The 17,902-nt window shown below is 33.5% G+C and overlaps 1 pseudogene; it reads left to right on the top strand.

Annotated features, from left to right (window-relative positions):
• Positions 1–963: 963 nt before the first annotated feature.
• LOC111187937 (protein BTG4 pseudogene) lies at positions 964–17,846 on the top strand (annotated as a pseudogene).
• The last annotated feature ends 56 nt before the right edge of the window (positions 17,847–17,902 follow it).

Below are 17,902 nucleotides of genomic sequence, written 5' to 3'. Positions count from 1 at the left end.
ACAACTTTTATATTTCAAAATTGTTTTTTCAAAGTTTTTATAACTCTTCTTTCCTCAGGGACTCCAATTACGTGTATATTATCCCACTATAAACAAGTCAATTTTTCTTTTTTATCCCAAGTTTCATTTGGATAGTTTCTATTGCTATGTCTTCATCCTCATTAATTTTGTCTCATTCTTAATTCTTTTCTTAAAAGTCTCAAATGTTGTAGTCCTCATCTCTAAAATTTTGATTTGGGTCTTTTTTATGTCTTCTATGTCTTTAACATATTCAACCTTTCCTTTAGCTTTCTGAATTTGTAGAATGAGGTTATAATAACTGTTTGAATCTCCCTGTCTACTACTTCTATGCTCTGTGAAATTTCTGGGATTATTTTAATTGATTTATTTTTCTCATTATGAGTCAGCTTTTGCTATTGCCTTACAAGCCTGGCAATTTTTGATTAGATATCAGATATTTTAATTTAATATCTGATATCTAATTTAATTAGCTCCCAATATTGGGAGCTAAATGTTTTTGTATTCTTATGCATATTCTTGTGCTTTATTCTGGGAAACTGAATTTTTTGTAATCCTGCAATTCTTATACTTTAATTTTTGTGTCTACTTTTAAGTTTCTTAGGTAGAAACAAAGCAACATTTCTTCTAGGAATATTTTCTCCCACTATTGAGGCATAATCTTCTGAGTACTCTACACCAGAGGTCCCCAACCCCCAGGCCATGAATCAGTACCAGTCGATGGCCTGTTAGGAACTGGGTTGCACAGCAGGAAGTGAGCGGTGGGCAAGTGAGTGAGGCTTCATCTCTGTTTACAGCCGCTCCCCATTGCTCACATTACCACCTGAGCTCTGCTTCCTGTCAGATCAGTGGTGACATTAGATTCTCATAGAAGTATGAACCCAACCATGAACTGCACAAGTGAGGGATCTAGGCTGCATGCTCCTTATGAGAATCTAATGCCTGATGATACGAGGTGGAGCTGAAGCTGTGATGCTAGCGCTGGGGAGCAGTTGCAAATACAGTTTATCACTACCAGAGAGGTTTGACTGCACAGAGACCATAATAAATCAATTGGGAAACAAGCTCAGGGCTCCTACTGAATCTACATTATGATAAGTTGTATAATTATTTCATTATATATTACAATGTAATAATAATAGAAATAAAGTGCACAGTAAATGTACACAATAAATGTAATGTGCACAATAAAGTGCACAATAAATGTAATGTGCTTGAAGCACAAAACTAATGTGATTGAAGCATCCCAAAACTATCCCACTCCCCCCTGGTCCATGGAAAATCTGTCTTCCACAAAACCGATCTCTGGTGACAAAAAGATTGGGGACCACTGCTCTACACAGCTCCATATAAATTTTGAGGTTCTCCACTATGGTCTTTGGGAAAAGGAACTATTCCTGATTCTGTGTGAGACTGGAATTGTTCCCTCTAATCACTCAGGTGGTTCTTTACTCAGTGATGTCAAGTTTGCTCTATGCACTAATATTATGTGTCTGATGCCATGAGGAAGACTTTCATGAGATGTTGGGAGTTCTCATTCTGTTCAGCTCCCTTCTCTTTCATACATGTCCTGTGAACTTGTACCACTGTGGCCTCTGGGACTCATAGCTACATCTCCTTAACTCTAGAGATCATGGAGATTCCAGAATCCTGGAAATAGAATGGAGAAAATACAAGAAACGTTTAACAAGGAATTAGAAGAACTAAAGAGCAAACAAACAGTGATGAACAACACAATAAATGAAAATTAAAAATTCTCTAGAAGGAATCAACAGCAGAGTAACTGAGGCAGAAGAATGGATAAGTGATCTGGAAGATAAAATAGTGGAAATAACTACCACAGAACAGAATAAAGAAAAAAAAATGAAAAGAATCAAGGACAGTCTCAGAGAACTCTGGGAAAACATTAAACATTCGAAGCAAGATTCAAATTATAGGGGTCTCAGAAGAAAAAGAGAAAAAGAAAGGGACTGAGAAAATATTTGAAGAGATTATAGTTGAAAACTTCCCTAATATGGGAAAGGAAATAGTTAATCAACTGCAGGAAGGACAGAGAGTCCCATAGAGGATAAGTCCAAGGAGAAACATGCCAAGGTACATATTAATCAAACTATCAAAAATTAAATACAAAGAAAAAATATTAAAAGCAGCAAGGGAAAAACAAGTAACATACAAGGGAAGCCCCATATTGTTAACAGCTGATCTTTCAGCAGAAACTCTGCAAGCCAGAAAGGAGTGGCAGGACATATTTAAAGTGATGAAAGGGAAAAACCTACAACCAAGATTACTCTACCCAACAAGGATCTCATTCAGATTCAATGGAGAAATTAAAAGCTTTACAGACAAGCAAAAGCTAAGAGAATTCAGCACCACCAAACCAGCTTTACAATAAATGCTAAAGAAAATTCTCAAGGCAGGAAACACAAGAGAAGGAAAAGTCCTACAATAACAAACCCAAAACAATTAAGAAAATGGTAATAGGAACATACATATCGATAACTACCTTAAATGTAAATAGTTAAATGCTCCAACCAAAACACATAGACTGGCTAAATGGATTCAAAAACAAGACCCATATATATACTGTCTAAAAGAGACCCACTTCAGACCTAGGGACACATACAGACTAAAAGTGAAGGGATGGAAAAAGATATTCCATGCAAATGGAAATCAAAAGAAAGCTGGAGTAGCAATTCTCATATCTGACAAAATAGACTTTAAAACGAAGACTATTACAAGAGACAAAGGAGGACACTGTATAATGATCAAGGGATCACTCCATGAAGAAGATATAACAATTGTAAATATTCATGCCCCCAACATAGGAGCACCTCAATACATAAAGCAAATGCTAACAGCCATAAAAGCGGAAATCAACAGTAACACTATCATAGTAGGGGATGATAACACCCCACTTTCACTAATGGACAGATCATCCAAAACGAAAATAAATAAGGAAACACAAGCTTTAAATGATACATTAAACAAGATGGACTTAATTGATACTTATAGGACATTCCATCCAAAAACAACAGAATACACTTTCTTCTCAAGTGCTCATGGAATATTCTCCAGGATAGATCATACCTTGGGTCACAAATCAAGCCTTGGTAAATTTAAGAAAATTGAAATCATATCAAGAATCTTTTCTGATCACAACACTGTGAGACTAGATACCAATTACAGTAAAAAACCTGTAAAAAATACAAACACATGGAGGCTAAACAATACACTACTAAATAACCAAGAGATCACTGAAGAACTCAAAGAGGAAATCAAAAAATTCCTGGAAACAAATGACGTGAAAACATGATGACCCAAAGCCTATGCGATGCAGCAAAAGCAGTTCTAAGAGGGAAGTTTATAGCAATACAATCCTACCTGAAGAAACGAGAAATATCTCAAATAAACAACTTAACATTACACCTAAAGCAATTAGAAAAAGAAGAACAAAAAAACCCCAAAGTTAGCAGAAGGAAAGAAATCATAATGATCAGATCAGAAATAAATGAAAAAGAAATGAAGGAAACGATAGCAAAGATCAATAAAACTAAAAGCTGGTTCTTTGAGAAGTTAAACAAAATTGATAAACCATTAGCCAGACTCATCAAGAAAAAAAGGGAGAAGACTCAACACAATTAGAAATGAAAAAGGAGAAGTAACAACTGACACTGCAGAAATACAAAGGATCATGAGAGATTACTATAAGCAACTATATGCTGATAAAAGGGACAACTTGGAAGAAATGGACAAATTCTTAGAAAAGCACAACCTTCTGAGACTGAACCAAGGAGAAATAGAAAATATAAACAGACCAATCACAAACACAGAAACTGAGATTGTGATTAAAAATCTTCCAACAAACAAAAGCCCAGGACCAGATGGGTTCACAGGCTAATTCTATGAAAGATTTAGAGAAGAGCTAAAACTTATCCTTCTCAAAATCTTCCAAAATATAGCAGAGGGAGGAACACTCCCAAACTCATTCTACAAGGCCAACATCACCCTGATACCAAAACTAGAAAAAGATGTTACAAAAAAGGAAAACTGCAGGCCAGTATCACTGATGAACATAGGTGCAAAAATCCTCAACAAAATACTAGCATACAGAATCCAGCAGCACATTAAAAGGATCATACACCATGATCAAGTGGGGTTTATCCAAGGAATGCAAGGATTCTTCAATATAAGCAAATCAAACAATGTGATAAACCATATTAACAAACAGAAGGAGAAAAACCATATGATCATCTCAATAGATGCAGAAAAAGCTTTTGACAAAATTTAACACCCATTTATGATAAAAACCCTCCAGAAAGTAGGCATAGAGGGAATTTACATCAGCATAATAAAGGCCATATATGACAAACCCACAGCCAACATTGCTCTCAATGGTGAAAAACTGAAACCATTTCCTCTAAGATCAGGAACAAGACAAGGTTGTCCACCCTCACCACTATTAGTAACATAGTTTTGGAAGTTTTAGCCACAGCAATCAGAGAAGAAAATGAAATAAAAGGAATCCAAATCAGAAAAGAAGAAGTAGAGCTGTCACTGTTTGCAGATGACATGATACTATACATAGAGAATCCTAAAGATTCCACCAGAAAACTACTAGAGCTAATCAATGAATTTGGTAAAGTATCAGGATACAAAATTAATGCCCAGAAATATCTTGCATTCCTATACAGTAATGATGAAAAATCTGAAAGGGAAATTAAGGAAACACTCCCATGTACCATTGCAACAAAAAGAATAAAATATCTCGGGATAAATCTACCTATGGAGACAAAAGACCTGTATGCAGAAAACTATAAGACACTGATGAAAGAAATTAAAGATGATACAAACAGATGGAGTGATATACCATGTTCTTGGATTGGAAGAATCAACATTGTGAAAATGACTATACAACCCAAAGCAATCTACAAATTCAATGCAATCTCTATCAAACTACCAATCACATTTTTCACAGAACTAGAACAAAATATTTCACAATTTGTACAGAGACACAAAAGACCCCGAATTGCCAAAGCAATCTTGGGAAAGAAAACTGGAGCTGGAGGAATCAGGCTCCCTGACTTCAGAGTGTGCTACATAGCTATGGTAATCAAGACATTATGGTACTGGCACAAAAACAGAAATATAGATCAATGGAATAGGATACAAAGCCCAGAGATAAACCCACACACATATGGTGACCTTAGTTTTGATAAAGGAGGCAGGAATATACAATGGAGAAAAGACAGCCTCTTCAATAAGTGGTGCTGGGAAAACTGGACAGCTACATGTAAAAGACTGAAATTAGAACACTTCCTAACACCATACAGAAAAATAAACTCAAAATGGATTAAAACCTAAATGTAAGGCCAGACACTAAAACTCTGAGAGGAAAACATAGGCAGAACACTCTATGACATAAATCACAGCAAGATCCTTTTTGACCCACCTCCTACAGTAAGAAAATAAAAACAATAATAAACAAATGGCACTTAATGAAACTTAAAAGCTTTTGCACAACAAAGGAAAACATAAACAAGGTGGAAAGACAATCCTCAGAATGGGATGAAATATTTGCATATGAAGCAACTGACAAAGGATTTATCTCCAAAATTTCAAGCAGCTCATGCAGGTCAATATCAAAAAACCAAAAAACCGAATCCAAAAATGGGCACAAGGTCTAAGTATAGATTTCTCCAAAGAAGATATACAGATTGCCAACAAACACATGAAAGGATGCTCAACATCACTAATCATTATATAAATGCAAATCAAAACTACAATGAGGTATCACCTCACACTGGTTAGAATAGCCATCCTCATAAAATCTACAAGCAATAAATGCTGGAGAGGGTGTGGAGAAAAGAGAACCCTCTTGCACTGTTGGTGGGAATGTAAATTGATACAGCCACTATGGAGAACAGTATGGAGTTTCCTTAAAACACTTAAAATAAAACTACAATATAAACCAGCAATCCCACTACTGGGCATATACCCTGAGAAAACCACAATTGAAAAAGAGTCATGTACCACAATGTTCATTGCAGCTCTATTTACAATAGCCAGGACACGGAAGCAACCTAAATGTCCATTGCCAGATGAATGGATAAAGAAGATGGGGCACATATATACAATGGAATATTACTCAGCCATAAAAAGAAACAAAATTGAGTTATTTGTAGTGAGGTGGATGAGCCTAGAGTCTGTCATACAGAGTGAAGTAAGTCAGAAAGAGAAAAACAAATACTGTATTCTAACACATATATATATGGAATCTAAAAAAGAAAAAATGGTTCTGAAGATCCTAGGGGCAGGAGAGGAATAAAGACACAGATGTAGAGATTACACTTGAGGACATGGGGAGGGGGAAGGGTAAGCTGGGACAAAGTGATAGAGTGGCATGGACATATATACACTACCAATTATAAAATAGACAGCTAGTGGGAAGCAACAGAATAACACAGGGAGATCAGCTCAGTGCTTTGTGTCCACATAGAGGGGTGGGATTCAGAGGGTGGGAGGGAGATGCAAGAGGGAGGGATATGGGGATATATGTATACGTATAGCTTATTCACTTTGTTATACAGCAGAAACTAACACACTATTGTAAACAATTATATTCCAATAAAGATGTTAAAATAAAATAGAATTTTGTTTATGGTAATTTCATGTAAATAAATGATGAAACCTAATGACAATCTATGCTCCTATGTGTTTACTGTATATATTAGTTTCCGTGAGGCAATTTTAAAATTCTTGTCTTGCATTATATATATAAGAAACGTGTAATCATTATGGTTATCAATTGAAAACACATCCATCAGTAACAACTAGAAATTATTTGTTCACTGAGTAGTAGCAGATATTAAATAAAAACTGAAACAACAAGCACAAAAAGGCTAAGGATATTAAAAAGACTGTAGATGGGTAAAGATGCTTTTATTCATTAGAAATTGAGATGTGAAAATAGCAACCTAAGAGGAAGATTTGGATAATATCCTTAAGGTTGAACACAATATAAGTTTAAAGCTTATATTATATATAAGCTTACATATAAGAGCAAGTTTTCATTTGCTCCTCATGCAGCTATGAGTAAAAACTTAAGAAAAAAGTGGTGGAAAAAACCAAAAGAGACTATATATATATATATATATATATATATATATATATATATATATATGTTTACTCACAGACCATTAGTCCTTATTTATCTTTTGAAATGTGAAAATAGAAGGGTTTCTGGAAGATCAGCATATACTTTCAGTATTTTGAGCTAATAAACATCTGAAAACAAAGTCATTTTCAATATCCACAAGAAATACAGTGAGTAATATTTTCCTTGCATACCAGTCATAGTGTATTTACATCTTTAACATTGCCCAAAAGATAAATGAACCTAAGTTCATTAAAAAGTAGCTTATATAAAGATAACAATATTTTAAACTTGTGGCCAATCACTATTCTAGTTTTATACACTTAAAGGAACTCCATTAGCAAGATAGTAACTTATTAAACAAATGGGCCTTGAATATAAACAGTAGTTTTGACTAATTTTATAGAAAAACCTACATCTCATAACAGAAAAAAAATCCTTTTAGAACATTCTTTGAGCAATTAGCTTTATCATTCAACATTGTTTAAAACAATCCCTGGTCTTTACAAATTTATGCAAAATACATTCTATGTACATCTGACTTAAAAATAACCATTTTTAGAAAGAATATTTAAGAAGATATAAAGGGTTACTATGGTTATTAGCTTAAGAAAGATAATTTGCCCCCTCTCTATTTTACTTTGCTGTTTCCACAATCTGTGGGAATTAGAGGCTAAACTAATTGAATAAGTGAATATAAATAACAATGAATCAAACCCAGTATCAACCCCAGGATAGACAGGAAGGGCACACCAAGAGATGATGCAAGGTATCATCAATTCTCTTTCCTCGAAAAACAGTTTTAAAAGGATAGAGTCCAGTTGATGCAAATGAACAGCAAATATATCACCCTTGCAGTTGTTTCCTCCTTCTCTAGACATTGTCAATTACCTTTTCTGCAACAATGTATTATTTTTGTTTTATTATTTGAAGTACTTCTTAAACTTCCCACTTTTTCTCCTTTTCTGTAAATTGTAATAGTGTATCATCTCTGTATTACTTTAATGATCTATTGAATCATTTGTCCATATCAATCAATCTATTCAATGATACTTGAGTACTTTAAGTAAAATCATATCTCCATGATATCCTCTTCAAAAATCTACAGTGGTCATTTTCTAGCCTATCGAATCTTGACTTCTGTGTAGGAACCTCAAATTTAAAAAAATTTCCTTTGACTTATTTGGACCCATTTTCCAATGATTGTATTTTTATTCACAGCAAAAGATATAATTGTTTTTTAAAGAGTTTTTTTTTAACTAAAATTATTATTATTATTATTTTGCGGTACGCAGGCCTCTCACCTCTGTGGCCTCTCCTGTTGCGGAGCACAGGCTCTGGACGCGCAGGCTCAGCGACCATGGCTCACGGGCCCAGATCTCCGTGGCATGTGGGATCTTCCCGGACCGGGGCATAAACCCGTGTCCCCTGCATCGGCAGGCAGACTCTCAACCACTGCGCCACCAGAGAAGCCCAATTATTTTTATTTTTTAATGTATCACAGGAGCATTAACTGAAAGCTTTATTGCTGCCCTGAATATATATGTAGACATCAGACGCTTAAGGATAATGCTTTAGGCCTTTTTGAAATTACTATGAGAACAGGTATAAACTAAGCATAGAAGGTTAAGATAACAGTTAATAAAATCAAATTTTGTCATAAGTATTGGTATTAATTGCAATTTGGAAAATGTCCCTACTTGTCCTGACACTGTATTTGTGATCTGTTATTGCTAACATTTTAAAGAATGGATTCACTGGATTAAATGTGATAGATTTTTTTAAACTGAGGGCCACGGCAAGCATTAACCAGATTTGATGTATCGAAGTATGGAAAGTAGTAATATTGTTTAAAATTTTTTGATGATGGCCTGTCAATTTATTGCCACTGCACAAAGATCACTAAAGTGTTATGAGAGATAGGAAATGTTAGAATGTTACGGATGATATACTCATTAATAAAATGTGATCTATTGAACATTGCAGGGTCATGATATGAGAGAAAAATATTGGTAGATCTATCAAGGAAGACAACAAGGTTTTAGTCATGAGCAATTAAGTAGGGCCTTGTAAATTTTTCGGCAGTGCAGAAGTGACAGTAAGAGATTGAGGAACACCTAGATGTTAAAATTGACTAGCTCATAGGCTATCCAAGAGCAGAAGGTCAACAAGCAAGAAGACAACTAGGTTTGCCAAACATTACTAATGTGAGATACAAATTTGAAAAAAAAATCATTTGAAGTCAAGTCACAAGTTATAAAGAAGGGTGCAATTCATAATTATGTGCATGGGAAAATTTCCAGGATTTTGTATAATGTGATTAAAGGAGGTTAAAGACTAGTTCAGTATTATTCTGTTGACATAAAGCCAGGGTCCAAACCTAAATTACCTGTATTTATATTATGCTAGATATTAAAGAAGAAAAAGTATGGAATTGTTAGCTATCGTTTACTCTGTTAGCTATCATTTACTCTGTGTTTAATGTTAAAGGATCTTTAAATATAAAAGTCCACACAAGAAAAAAAAAATCTTGATCCAAGTCTTTAATTGTTATTCACTAGACTCTCTTAATAAAAAAAAAGATAGTCTAAATTTATTTTTTTAATTGAGAATTAATATAGGGATTTTTAAATTAAAAGGATCTACTTAATAATAAAATACTATGAGAACCACTGATTTCAAATCCAGCTTATTTGAATTTGGTAAGTTAAAAATGGTATATTTCTTTGTTTCTCAAAACTTTAATTTTTAGATTGGAAATTTAACTGTATAGAATTATTAAGTAACGCCACAGTTATATTCCCTGCTTTGTGAGGTAAAATGCCTGTGATAGGGCTTCCCTGGTGGCGCAGTGGTTGAGAGTCCGCCTGCCGGTGCGGGCGACACGGGTTCGTGCCCCGGTCCGGAGGGATCCCACATGCCGCGGAGCGGCTGGGCCCGTGAGCCATGGTCGCTGGGCCTGCGCGTCCGGAGCCTGTGCTCCGCGACGGGAGAGGCCACAACAGTGAGATGCACGCGTACTGCAAAAAAAAAAAAAAAAAAAAATGCCTGTGATAGCTTCATAGGCAGCCAGTGTTTTGTCTCTGATCCCTCTACTCTCTCTATTCTAAGTTTAAAGAGAATGGTTTCTCTTAGTGATCTGTTTTCTTCTTTATTGTGTTCTATTTCTACTGCTCTAATGCAGTTTACTGGCATTATGGTATTCAAAGAGTTATACGGATTTTAAAAATACTTTTTTTCAGATATTAAACAGTGAACAGTATATAAACATTAGTAAGTTAAATGCAAATTATGTTGTTAGAACCTAGAGTTCCTTAAGTCAGCCTGCCTCCTCTCTGAGAGGTGATGTTTCTTTACCAAGTTGTATATCTAATCTGTCTCTCTTGTTCTTGATGATGCTAAGCATTTATCTGATTCCCTTGGAAGAATCCATTATGTTGGCAGTTAAGCACAATATCAAGTAAACATTTACCACACTAAGTATCTGGGTCACTCTAGCTCTTATGCATTTTTCTCATATAAATGTTTAAATTTCCTCAGGACTACACAGACACTTTCCCCTGTCCTTACTCCACTAAATTTCTAAGCTAAAATTTGGTTAACTATCTTCTTTCTCCCATAGCATCTGAGATAAAGGCTTTCATTTGTTTAATAGCTGTCTCACAGTATTTCTTAGGTTCATCACATGCAAATTTGTGCACAATCACTGGAGGTGTAAAGGATAACTTTTTGGCAAGACAGAATATGGAAAATATAATTTCGATTTTGTTGCAAGATGTGATTTCATCACATGCTATTACATTAAGAAAAATATAAAATATTATAATTTTTTATTTCTTAAAACAATATAGATGAACTTATTTGAAAAGCAGAAATAGAGACACAGACATAGAGAACGAACGTAGGGATACCGGGGGGGTGGGGGTGGGGAAGGGGGGTGGGATGAAATGGGAAAATGGGGTTGACATATATACACTACTATGTATAAAATAGATAACTAATGAGAAACTACTGTATAGCACAGGGGACTCTACTCAATGCTCCATGGTGACCTAAATGGGAAGGAAATCCAAAAAAGAGGGGATATATATACACATATAGCTGATTCACTTTGCTGTACAGCAGAAACTAACACAAAATTGTAAAACAACTATACTCCAATAAAAATTAATTTAAAAAATATGTTTATTTCAGATTGGTGAACTGATTCACACCCTTTTTCTTTTTCAAAAATGGTTTACCCAAAAGACACTTATTTTGTTAATCCATATATTTTATTATCAAAAACTTATCATATGCATATAAGCCACACACCCAGAGCTTGATCCTCCAATAAATTTGCACAGGAAAATAAAAACACCTGATGCTAATTAACTAGGTAAAGAGGATTAAACAGTGCTAAGAAATAACCTTGGCTTTAATCAGTAGTCAATTTATTTAAAATGTTAAGAAAATGGAAGAAAAATGATAAAATCATTTTTGCTAAAAGGGGTATTAAGAAAAATGTTTTGATTCTTTAAATTCTATGGGCAATATGCTTACTGGTGGTCATTTAATTACTGGGTAGGAGAAGCTGAGAAAATGACCCCCAGCAGGAGTACAGAGTTTTCATTGCTCATATAGAGTAGAAACCTTAGCTTAGGCTTTTAAGATATATTCCTGCAGACCTGGTAAGCTGTGCAAGTATGACTTAGATTGCTCTGGTACACAGTCAAATGCTAAGCAAGTACATTATTGCATACAGAGGAAACTTGTGTTGTCCAGAGAAGAAGGCAAGCAGTTGTAGATCCTGCCATATGAAAGGAAGTTTCCTGAGTATTTTATGAGTGACAAAAATAACATTGGGTAATCATCCACATTTATTTTTGAGTCCAAAAGATTCATTGGTAAACACTCTTAATTTCTACAGAAATCATACATTGCTACAAGGCATGTCACAATGACATAACACTTCTGCGGAAGCCAGAAGCATAGACTGAGGTAGCTTACAGAAACAGCAAGAATTATAGTATAACCTTAGTCCATCTGGACTTATGAGATAGTTTTAAGTTTCATTAAGGTTTTATTGGAAGTATGACAACTGTCCCAGTCTATTTTCAGAAGCTTGTCTGTCCAGTTGCTCATGAATTTTATCAGGGCAAAAGTGCAGATAGTGTTCAAAATGACCAAAGGCTATTATTATTTTGTAGAAGATTGTAAATACCAAAAGTGACAACTTTCTGCCATGTCTATTGAACTAAACTTTATCTTCTTCCAATGGAATGCAATGCATTGTACCTCATTTACACATATTTATGTATTTATTCAAATATTTCTAATTTTTCTTATGATGCTTTCTCCCCAACCACCTTCACAATTATTTACTTTCTCATGCTCACCCCACAATCCATAATAATAATTTTGATCATGAATTTGATCAATACCAAAGTCCATAGAACTGATAATATCTTGTAATCTAAGCATGACAGAAATATTTCTGTACCATCAAAAAGAAATAGTGGCTTTGTTCTGATGGCTAAGCAAAAATTTAGAATTTATTTTTAATGTAGGTCCAAAACTGAGTTTGATTTTTGAAAAATTATTGAATATTAATAGTTCAGTTTTTTCACATTTAAAATCAAAACAATTTTTTTTGTGCTCAAATGACTTTAACTGGTGATGAACTTGAAAAAGCAAAGAAGAATTTTCGGATAAGAAGATGATAGATAACTTGGTTTTAGAGAAAAACTTCATGGCCATGTGAAATAATAGTTTCTTCATTTTCTGACATTATTATTGCCTTATGTAATTTTTTAACAATAAAAAATGCTGCTTTGATTTTGACATTTTGAAATAGTTTAACAAAGTTTACTAAGGTTTAATACTTAGTCCTTTGTCAAGATATAGTACACACAAATTTAACAAAATTTTTCAGTTTGAAAACCATGCAGAAGTAAAAAGCCATTTCTAGAATAGGAAAAAATTTCACTTTGTATGATGAATATAATACTATGATTTGGGGCTCAACTTGGATTCTATGATAGGAAACATAACTACATTAGCAATACTAGTTACTGCTTAACCAGTAAAACAAAAGGAAACACTACAATATTATAACATCCTACAAGCATTATATAAAATTCTGGTACACATTTGTGACATTTTAGTAGACATCCTAATATTCTGTTATTGCTTTAATAGCTCACAGCCTGTGTCCTATTACTGACTTCCATGAACAGTGTGAGACAACTGGATTTTTGCAACGCAGTTGTAGATCAAAGTGGTTTATCATATAAATTGCTATCCATAGGAGTAGATAATTCTGATGAGATTTACTTCATTTACTTTTAAGAAATAAAAAAGTATCCCTAGATTTCACAGAGCATAATTAAAATACTAATTGAAATACTGTGCTATATGTGTTCTGCATGTCATCTCATTTTTCAGAGTTCTGCCAGTATTTTACACATATCTTGCAAGCATATAATAATAGCAAGCAATGCCTTTGTGATCTTTTTATCCAATGTTGTAGGCCAGATGTTTGGAATTTACCCTCTTTCTATTATAAAAGTAATTAAAAGTAAGTGAATGTAGAGTTTATTATGAAAATTGATAAAGGCATTAGCAAAAATTTGACAGAGATATTAGAATCCATAATGAAGCTTTTCTATGTGGTTTTATAGGTAGAATCAACTGTACCTAAATATTAACTCTTTCTTTCTGGCACCTTTCACTGTTTTAATCTTAAAATACACACAGTAGTTTCTGATTGTGTGAATTAATTCAAATTGACATTAACTGAAGATTAGCTTAGACAGTGAAATAATCAAATTTTTATAATTTTTGTTTTTAAACTTTAGTTTTCTGTCAGAAGAAAATGAAGAAAATAAATCTAAGATATAATGTTTGTAAAGAAATTTAACCCAGTCCAAATTGGTAAACTATTTTAAAGCATATACAATTAATATATACTGCTAGCCTTTTTTATAGTTGTAGTCAGTAATGTAACTTTAGATTCCACTTATCATAATAAGTTGCAATTTTATACTATAAATCAAAGAAGAATATTCTGTCTGTTGCACCAAGAAAATAAAAGATTTATTTGGCTAGTAAAAGAATCTCCTGAATTTGCTATCAACCAAATTTGTGATATTTTATTATAAATGTTATGAAATTAAAGGGAACAGAAAATTATTAGTCCAATAAATAAGGATATGGTTTATCCTTATTTAAAGTTTTTACCTCATTCAGGACATGACATTATATATTACAAAATGTGTATTTGCTTTTCAAGTTTGTGTTGAGGATTAAACAAAAAACTGCACAGAATATAAAGTACATAAGTACTTATGTGGATAAAACATGTCCTTACTCATATTTCTACATTTTCTTTTTCTTTGTTTACTTGTTTTATTTTGTTTTCATACTATGAAAATGGTCATACATTTGTATTATCTAAACTGATGTTAGCACACATCTTTTTCCCCCTAAAAATTTTCCCCACAAATTAGAATATGTTTTTCATTAGACCAATTGTGGATTAGTAGTTTTCAGAAGAATTAGATGAATTTTAATGTGCATATATTTTTCTTTGTAATTTATAAATGAACCTTTCACATTCATCAACCTTCCATATTCACATAACATAAACCATATTACCAGTTTTCAGTATTTTAATCTTCTGATATAGTATTAAAATATAGAAGATACAAGCAGTAAATCTTAATGTTTTATTTTCAAAATATGTTCCACTTTTGCATTTGAATTTATTCTCAGTCTACTTAAAAGAAAATGTTAATGCTCAGGAGAGGATAGCTGTTATTTTCAGCTCCTCCTCAAACCATCCTTGCAGCCGGTTGTAAACCAGGATGGAGGAAATTAGCTGAATTTGATATAGTTCAGCTGAAGCTGAATTTTCCTTTATCTAATCTTAAGGGGATCAATAGCAGCAAATTCTTTTCCCTTAAACTTATGGACTTAAAACAACTTTGAAAAGCTAATAAATGACTAAGCAAAATGGGTTTTATTCAATAACCATGAAAGAAAATGTACCAAAATGACTCTCTATAGTTAATATTTGAATAAATAATATATTCAAGACATTTTTATTAAAATATTTTGTTAAACTTCTCATTTTAAGATCAGATGAAAGATATGCCTCTTGAAGGACTTTTACTTCGATGGACAATCTTATAGTTCCACATTTACATAACATTGAAAATAAAATACATTAAATACATGGGGCACTAATTTTTATTAAAGAAGCAACAAGAATCAAAATATTTCTTTAAAATGTGACCAATCTAATTTAAAATAAGATAAATGGAAATTCAATCTATCTATGCAGTAAGCAGATAATGCCCCTTGCCTCACAGATATCCATATTCTAATCTTCAGAATCTGAATATATTGTTTTATGACAAAGGGGAATTAAGGTTGCAGATAGAATTAAGCTTACTACTCAGCTGACTTTAAGATAGGCAGATTACCCAGGATTATCCAGATGGATCAAATTTAATTGCAAGGGTATTTAAAGGTAGAAAAGAGAGGCAGGAGAGTGAGTCAAAGGGAGATGTGAGTGTTGAAGAAAGGCATGCAGAGATGTAACTGTTGTTACTCAAGATGGAGGAAAGGGGCCATGCATTAAGGACTGTGGACATCATCTCAAAGCTGGAAAGGACAAAGAAACAGATTATGCCCTAGAGACTCCAGAAGGGAATGTAACTCTTCTGACACCCTGATATTCTTTTAGCCCAGTGAGACCCAGGCTGGACTGCTGAACTACAGAACTGTAAGTTGTTTTTCATTGTTTTTAATCCACTCAGTTTTTGGAAATTTGTTAAAACATCAATAGAAAACTAATGCAATACATCATAGTTTTCGTATCAGAGCAAAAGAGCAAAATACACAGCATATGGGTTTACAAGGTGTGTGTGTGTGTGTGTGTGTGTGTGTGTGAGAAGTTGACTTTAGTTGAGTCAATTTTACAATACTATCCCAAATTTCAAATATGCCTTTTGTCTTTATAATCCCATTTCTGGAAGCTTATTCTAAAGTTGTATTTACATGTATGGAAAATATGTGCACAAAAATGCTGATTTAAGACAATTTTTTAACTTAAAAATTTGAAATAATGAAATACAAATCAATAAATAATCGCTTCCTATGCCTCTGTGTTTGTGTGGGTGTTGCTTTCATAGACTGTAATAGCTATAGCTTCAAAGAAAGACATCTTGGCAGATGGAGACAACTGAGGGTTAATTACTTTCAAGAATAAATTTTTGCAAATTTGAATATTGTACCATGTGCATAAACAACTTATTAGAAATGGGTTGGTGAATTTAAAACTGAATGATATCATCTCATAAATTTCAGGACTAATGGATGGTGATTTTTTAAAAAGGTTATAGAGGTTTGGGTGAAAGTTGGAAAATCTAGTCTTCTAATTCTGGCCCACATTTTGTTGGGGTTAAAGAGTTTTTGCTGACATCCTCTTGAATCATGAAATTGCAACAGTTTTCTTTGTCATAAGGTTAAGCGAAAAAACAAAATGAGTAAATAGCAAATAGAAGACTTTGTAGAACAGCAGATAACAATCTTGTTTAAAACATAAATAAGTCACTGGTACTTGAGCCCTTCAATAGGTAAGGTTTCAGGTGTATCAAGGTAAGCAATTAGACTAAAGATGCCCTTCTATAAAGGGCCTGTGCTGAGAATGAAGTGATTCTTCTCACCTGGGACTTGCAAATAAGCTGATCATATGTGTAGCTCACTTTGAAGTGTGCTGTAGGTATGATGAGAAAAACCATCCATTTGTAATTGCTACTTTTAAAGGCAGGTGAGAGGAATGGGAACTCTCCCAAAAATCAGTTACGCTTTTAAGAGAGCTGCGTTGGACTACTCCTATGGCATTTCCTCCAGTGAAGAAAGTTGTAACAAATAACCTCAGATAATTCCTAAAGTCAGCAATCCAAAGAGTGTTTATCAGGTTGAAAACTTGAAAGAGTTCTTTCAGTCTTGGTTCCAAATCCCCTAGGAAAAGAATATGGTGATGGCCATATGGGCCTCCTAAGAAATGTTTATCATGTGTTGCATAAGAACCCTATGGGTCATAGGTCTGCTGCTATACATAGAGTGGAGAGGTACCACTGGGTCAAGACAAAATACAGTGGCTGAGCACTTGGTGGGATAGAGCTCAGACGAGCAGCTGTATTTCCTCTAAAATGAAAATGAGTCTAAGATTGAGAAGCTCAAGAAAGAGAAAAAATAACCACAACATGGAGTAGGGTGCATGATGGTAAATCCTCTCATACAGATCATAACTGTCTTAATTTTAGTTTTTATTTAATTTTATATGAATTTTTGCATAACACTAATCAATGTACCCAATAAGGTAATAGAATAAAGATATTGAATTAGATGAATTATGAAAAGTAACAGTTTAAAGAAATATACTATTTTAATTTTAAATACAGTATAAAGTGCTTATATAGTATGAAGTCCTTAGAATCAGTTAGAAATGTTTGGACAATGCATAAACATCCTATATATTTCAAATTAACAACGATTGAAATTCATTAATACGAATATATCTAGTAAGTCAAAGTGCTTTTATAGCTCTTAAAATTTTTGCCATGGTTACAAAAGATATGATTGCATATTGCTCTGAAAAATAAATAGAATAGCACAACAAACAAAATCAATGTAAAATTATATATATATATATTTATATGATCTTGTATGTAAGCTTGA

This window comes from Delphinapterus leucas, chromosome 3, assembly GCF_059928025.1.
Source record: "Delphinapterus leucas isolate spDelLeu-1000000601 "Yukka" chromosome 3, BTC_Dleu_Yukka2, whole genome shotgun sequence".
In the NCBI taxonomy this organism is placed as follows: Eukaryota; Metazoa; Chordata; class Mammalia; order Artiodactyla; family Monodontidae; genus Delphinapterus; species Delphinapterus leucas.
Note: the sequence above shows the minus strand (reverse complement) of the source record. Positions and strands in the feature narration are given on the sequence as shown.